This window comes from Schistocerca nitens, chromosome 10 (assembly GCF_023898315.1).
Source record: "Schistocerca nitens isolate TAMUIC-IGC-003100 chromosome 10, iqSchNite1.1, whole genome shotgun sequence".
Lineage (NCBI taxonomy): Eukaryota > Metazoa > Arthropoda > Insecta > Orthoptera > Acrididae > Schistocerca > Schistocerca nitens.
The window spans coordinates 47,964,781-47,971,954 of record NC_064623.1 but is presented as its reverse complement, the minus strand read 5'-3'; the positions used below and the strand labels follow the sequence as shown (position 1 = coordinate 47,971,954).

Sequence of the window (7,174 nt, the reverse complement as noted above, 5' to 3'; positions counted from 1 at the left end):
CCCCCCCTCCCCACGCCCTTCTGTGCGTGGGGACTGCTGCAGTAGCGCTCCAATCTGTCTAAACGCACTGACGTTGCAGTTCTCAGGAGCAAGTACCAAGCTTGCTGCCTCTGCTAAGACGTGCCTTTTCGTGGCCATCTTCTACAGTGGCATCTTACAACAGAGTTTAGGCGGTGGAGGGAGTTTACGGTTTATTCTCTGCAGTGAAACTTCTCCCCTGGGACAGATGCCCAGAGCCTCTGCAATTTACACGGCTCCAATGTTACTGTTTATCTCCGGTAACCTAAACGCTACCACTTTTGCCTGCTCTTTGCCTTGTGTCTCTGATTTTCTACCTCGGATTGCCGTTGATGGCTCCCAACCGCCTTGAGCGTATCAACGTACAAGTCGTTATGGACTCAGTATATAACATCTGGGCAATTTGTTAGTCACGCTGCCTCAAGAGGCACACATAGTTTCTAACTTCGATGCTTCACTTACTGTGTTAATTTTTAACGTAAGATTACACCCATAACGATTAGGTTATGATAGCATTTTAAATTTTTAAATTTGGTGAATAACCATGCAAAACATTGAATATGAAGCTTCCGTTTATGCTGGAAGAAATTTTATAGGCAACCTGCCAATGTACGAGAGTGAGTAAAATGAAAACCTTAAATTTATAACTATATATGACGGTAGCATCTGTTCCCGAAAGAACAGTTACCGTGGATGACCATGCAGCTTTGCTAGAAATGAAATGATAATTAAATAGACACCCTAGCTGCAAGCAGGCGTTGATGTACTTCATTGGGGACATGTTGAAAATGTGTGCCCCGACCGGGACTCGAACCCGGGATCTCCTGCTTACATGGCAGACGCTCTATCCATCTGAGCCACCGCGGGCACAGAGAATAGTGCGTCTGCAGAGTCTTAAATTTATAATAACAAATCGAAATTTCGCGCCGTTATCCTGTAAGTTGGTAAGCGTGCTACAAACAGCGTGCAGAATGGCCTGTAGGTGGCAGCATAGTGCAGATGCACACATACCGTCGCTGTATCAGTATAAAGATGGCCACCCCACTTGCGACTTACACTAGGGAAAAACAGCGTTCTGTTATTCGGTTTTTGCGTAGTGAAGGTGTGAAACCTATCGAAACTCATCGACGAATGAAGGTTCGGTACGGTGATGCATGTTTGTCACAGCAGCAAATCTACGAATGGAGTAGGAAGTTCGCAAATGGTGTGACTTCAGTGGAAGATGCTCCTCGTCCAGGTCAGGCACAACGAGTTGTGACTCCACAGAACATTGCAGCAGTTGAAGCCATAGTGAAGGAAAACCGCCGAGTGACACTGAATGACATTGCAGCATGTTTACAGATTAGTCATGGGTCAGCACACCACATTGTGCATGATGTGCTCCGGTTTCACAAAGTGTCTGCAAGATGGGTGCCACGGCAGGTGACTCCTGAAATGAGAGAACGACGTGTTGATGCTTGTGAAGAACTGCTTCGGCGCTTTGAACCTTCCTTGCAAGAATCGTTACTGGGGACGAAACCTGGGTTCACTTCCACCAACCGGAAACGAAGAGAGCGAGCAAGGAATGGCGCCATTCCTCATCACGTAAACCAAAGAAGTTTCGAACAGAACCATCAGCAGGGAAGGTTATGCTGATTACATGCCTAGAGGGACCACTGTCACGAGTGCATCATTCACAGATCTAAAATATTATCTGCGGCCTGCAATCAAATCAAAGCGACGTGGATTGCTGTCAGCAGGTGTCCTTTTGCAACATGACAATGTAAGGCCCCACACTGCCCGTACAACAGTTGCAACAATCACAGACCCGCATTTCGAGTGTCTTCCTCATCCACCATACTCACCAGACCTTGCCTCAAGTGATTTCCATATGTGTGGACCACTCGAAGACGCAATGGGAAGGAAAGAAGTTCCGTTCTGATGAAGAGGTACGCCACGCGGTGCATGAGTGGTTGCGCGGACTACCAAAATATTTTTTCTTTTAAGAGGAATTTATGCACATTGTAAGCTCTGGAGAACTTGCATTGAGCGTGGGGGAGATTATGTTGAAAAGTGATACAGCTTTGTACCACTTCTGCACAATAAATAATATTTAAAAAAAAAATTTAAGGTTTTCATTTGACTCACCCTCGTAAACGTATGGACGTGTACCCGTTAAAGGCGTCTAATATAAATGGTTCACACAGTCAAAAGCCTTGCATGTATTTCGACGCAAGCCTTAAACACATCTACACGCACATGCTCCTGTGACTTCATTTTAAAAACTCTTGAGACATTTGGGCGTTGCCCTTTCAGTTCGTTGTTTGTACTTAGCGAGCCGTCAGTCTTTACAACGATTTCATCAATGATTTCTACCTACGCATCACCCCTTTCATCGCAGTGATTTTCTCCAATTCACATGGTCGTAACCTAGCGTTTCGCCTGTTCGCAACACTTTCATCTTAAACAAATAAAGTTGGAGATAGATAGATTTCAGAAGCTATTTCTCCTATCGCGTGCCAAGAACGAATCGCAGCACGAACTTCGCACTTGTCGGCATCCGGAATCGATACGGCCATTCTGAGCTCACTTTTCGAACGAAACAGTATCGCACGTGGCGCATGCTGAATTGTGCCGCGTCACGCAGACGATAAAAGAAACCGCAGTGCAGACGACTGTAGCAAAAGAAATAGCTCCTCACCAGTATTTTACTTTGCTTTAAAAGCCCTACCCGATACCGTTGAAGAGAGATTAAAAGCTAAGTTTAACCAAAATTTAGGAGTAAATCAATTTGGATTTAGTAAAGGGAAACAGACAACGGAAACAAAATGGCACTACGAATGATTTTACAGAGAAGAATTGGCGTGAATACGGGAACGCAAGCCGCACTCGTTGGCCTGAAGAAGGCTTTTGTTACAGTACACTGGATCACAGGTGTGTGGAACTGAATAAAATTTGAGTAGACTGGAGAAATAAAATATACTCTATCAGTTTATACAGAAACTGTGGCACTCAGAACGAAACTGTAATAAGAAGAGATACCTTGATAAAGGTTTTCTCCGTATTTGTTTACAGAAAGTGGACCAAAAACAATGAAAGGTGACACAAGAGCGATCAAAATTAATTGTAAATGTTGTGTCGATTCCCTAAGGTCTCGACACAATGAGTGGCTAGGTGCACGCGAAACTAACGCAGACGGGCGTAAATTCTGAAACAGGAGACTGGATGAAAACTATAAAGAAAAGAAGAGAGATTTTAATATACTTAACTTTAATGTAGTCTTGTTCTTGTTGAAATACATCTCTTGCATAGTAGTAAGCAATTAGCAATGATACACATGGCGCCTTGCTAGGTAGTAGCGATGGACTAGCTGAAGGCTATTTAATCTGTCTCTCGGCAAATGAGAGGAATACTTGGTAGGTCTAGTCGCAAGCTATGTCGTCCGTACAACTGGGGCGAGGTCAAGTCCGTGTCTTGTGACCTGCCCTGTGGTGGCGCTACGTTTGCGAATACACAGTGGCGACACGCGGGTCCGACATGTACTACAGGACCGCGGCCGATTTAAGTTACCACCTAGCAAGTGTGGTGTCTAGCGGTGACACCACAGTAAACAATTATACTGTTTTCGATCTGCTGATGTATACTGGTCTTAGCAGTTTACCAAAACGACATGGAGTACACGTTAAGAATTTTATCTAATGCCCTGGACAATTACAAACTGAAAAGAACCACAGACAATACTAAAAAATTGGTAATACATAAATCAGAGGACAAACACCGGGAAACATTAAGATAGGAAATATCAAATAATTGGTAATACATAAATCAGAGGACAAACACAGGGAAACATTAAGATAGGAAACATCAACAATACTAATGCAAGTATGGACTATGGCCCTACTAGTTGTACTAACGCGAGACCTGGACCATAGCAGTGGCTGAACGCTATAGAATAGACTCCTTTGAATTGTTGGCTGGAATTCCATGGACTTCAAACAGGGCGAATAGGTCGATATTACAGCAAATATAATCATATTGTTCCTTGGGAAGCCTGTTACTGAAACAAAAACTTACCTAATCTGCGCACATCACAAGGAGACATGATTCGGCGGAAAACCCTTTAATGCCGGGGAAGAACGAAGATACAAGAAAAAAAAATGGTTCAAATGGCTCTGAGCACTATGGGTTTTAACATCTGAGGTCATCAGTCCCCTAGAACTTAGAACTACTTAAAGCTGACTAACCTAAGGACATCACACACATCCACGCCCGAGGCAGGATTCGAACCTGCGACCGTAGCAGCAGCGCGGTTCCGGACTGAAGCGCCTAGAGCCGCTCGGCCACACCGGCGGGGATACAAGAAAAAGAGAGCGGCAAAGGATGAGATGGGTTGATCACATAACGGAAGTAATGGGTGTAATGGCTTCCCATCTGGCAAGGTGGTAGTCGGTAATGCAGAGCAGAAGACACAGGGGTCACGGAGAATCGGAAACGACTAGTGTGAGAGAGAGAGAGAGAGAGAGAGAGAGAGAGAGAGAGGGGGGGGGGGGGGGAAGTAAATGAATTGTTCTACAGGGGCATTACAATATACAGATGACGACAGAAGTACATTCTAAGACAAAAAAAAAAAGGCGTACAACGAATGAATTATCCGAACGGGACGGAAACCGGTAGATGTAACGTACATGTACAGACAAACAAATGATTAAAATGTCAGAAAAAATTGGATTATTTATACAAGAGAATAAAATTTACAAATTGAGCAAATCAATAACGCGTTGCTCCAACTCTCGTCCTTACGCAAGCAGTTATTGGGTTTGGCATTGATTGGTGGAGTTGTTGGCTTTCCTCCTGAGGGAGATGGTGCCAAAATCTATCCAATTGGCGCGTCACATCGTCAAAATCCTGAGGTGGTCGGAATGCCCGTTCTGTAACGCTCAAAACGTTGGGGAAAGATCCGGCAGCCATGCAGACCAAGGTATGGGGTGGCAAGCTCGAAGAGAAGCAATATAAACGCTCGCCATGTGCGGACGGACATTATGAAATGTAGGCCCACGATGGCTTGCCACGAAGGGCAACAAAACTGGCCGTATAATGTCGTCGACGTACCGCTGTGCTGTAAAGGTGGTGTGGATGACAACCTAAGGAGTCCTGCTATGAAAAAGAAAGTGGCACTACAGACCGACAGTTCCAGCTGTCAGGCCGTATGGCGAGCGAAATCAGGTCGGGTTGGGGGTTGGGTTGTTTGGGGAAGGAGACCAGACAGCGAGGTCAACGGTCTCATCGGATTAGGGAGGGAAGTCGGCAGTGCCCTTTCAAAGGAACCATCACGGAATTTGCCTGGAGCGATTTAGGGAATCACGGAAAACCTAAATCAGGATGGCCGGATGTGGAATTGAACCGTCGTCCTCCCGAATGCGAATCCAGTGTGCTAACCACTGCGCCACTTTGCTCGGTAGTCAGGCTGGTATCCCAGTGCTGTCGGTCCAGGGCGCCTCCGGACACGACTTTGCTGGTCACTGGAGTTCAGTTCGATGCGGGAATCATCAATGAAGACAGTTCAACTCTTGTCAATGTCTGCCCCCGGTAGCTAAGTGGTGCCGGCACGGTAGCTCAGGCGTGTTCGGTCAGAGGGCTACGTGCTCTCTGTAATAAAAAAAAACTGAATCAAAGAATCAACGATCAACTTGAACAGATGTCTTGTGACGTCCGCCCAGACCAAGTGCAACGAACCAAATCGAACAAAATGAAAAAAAGTGGTCAGTGCAACAGAATGTCAATCCTAAGGTCCCGGGTTCGATTCCCGGCTAGGTCGGAGATTTTCTCTGCTCAGGGACTGGGTGTTGTCTTGTCCTAACCATCATCATTGCATCCCCATCGACGCGCAAGTCACTTGAGTGGCGTCGAATCGAAAGACTTGCACCTGCCGATCCGTCTACCCGACGGGAGGCCCTAGTCATACGAAATTTTTTAACTCTTGTCAATGAGATTCTATCAGAGTTTTTTTTTTTTTTTTTCAAACAAAAACATTGGCCATTTCAGTCAGCGGCGGCGCTGTTACCAGTCTTGGTAGCAACGTTGAAAGGTTTTTAACATATTGGTCACATTTTTTGAGTGTTCTACAGACTCTCAAAATAACGTTATTTCGGGACAAGAAAGAAGTCACAAGGACGCAGATCAGGTGAATAAATTGGCTGTGGAACTACAGGAACGCCTTTTGAAATGAAAAAATCCGTGATGGGAGTAGCCATGTGACATGGGACGTTGTCATGGTGCAGTATCGACTTGTCTGCAATGTCGGTTCACTCTATTCACCCTTTCTGTGAGCCTTTCTAGGGCGTGTTTGTAAAACACTTGGTTGACTGATCCTTCTAGTGGAACAAATTCTTTTTGATCTTCGATTTGCTTATTAGAGCTTTTTTTGGTCGAAGAAATGTATCAGAGTGCCACTCCTCCCTCTGCCGCGTTGTCTCAGAATCATACTCAAGAACACAGGATTCATTCCGTGTTATCACAAGACTCAACTATTCGTGGCCATTAGCAATCATCTCAAGAAGATCGAAGCAGACGTTTCTTCTATTGGCCTTCTGCTGAGCTGTGAAGTTTTTCGGCACCATTTTGGCACAAACCTTTCGCATGTGCAAACCTTCGTCAAACTTAGACGCATCGTGAAAGTGTTCAACGGGTGACCCATCATTCTTATGGTAAAACATCGATCTGATCTCACAAGAGCACGCACACATTAGGCATTTCTGTCGGTTTCTGAGATGGTCTCCCTCAGTGAGGCTCATCTTCACCATGTTCTCGGCCTTCCAAAAATGATCTGTGCCAGTGGAAAACCTATGCTCCTGATAAGGAATGTTCCCCACAGGGCTACTTCAACTTTTCACACTCGCAGATTCTCCAAGTTCAACTCAAAATCCGTTTGACCTATGGCAGCGCCATCTAGCGGGCCAACCATAGCGTCATCTGGTTTCCCCCTTCAAGCTAGACGACTTTCGTTCTTTGTAGTTGTTTTCGTTTGATGCTTATTTCGTGAGATTTTGGCCCGGTCCTATCAATAGACCACACTGTATAATGATGATGATAATGAGCGTATGGCATTGGTGGCCGGGAGGACCCCTCGCGAGGCGGTTCGGCCGCCGCTCCACAAGTTCTTTTACGCCACTACGGCGAC

The 7,174-nt window shown here is 45.6% G+C and overlaps 1 non-coding gene across 1 annotated transcript; it reads right to left on the bottom strand.

Moving 5' to 3' along the window:
- Nucleotides 1-811: 811 nt before the first annotated feature.
- On the bottom strand, nt 812-886 carry Trnat-ugu (transfer RNA threonine (anticodon UGU)). The gene has a single exon. It is a non-coding gene; the product is annotated as a tRNA-Thr (tRNA).
- Nucleotides 887-7,174: the final 6,288 nt, after the last annotated feature.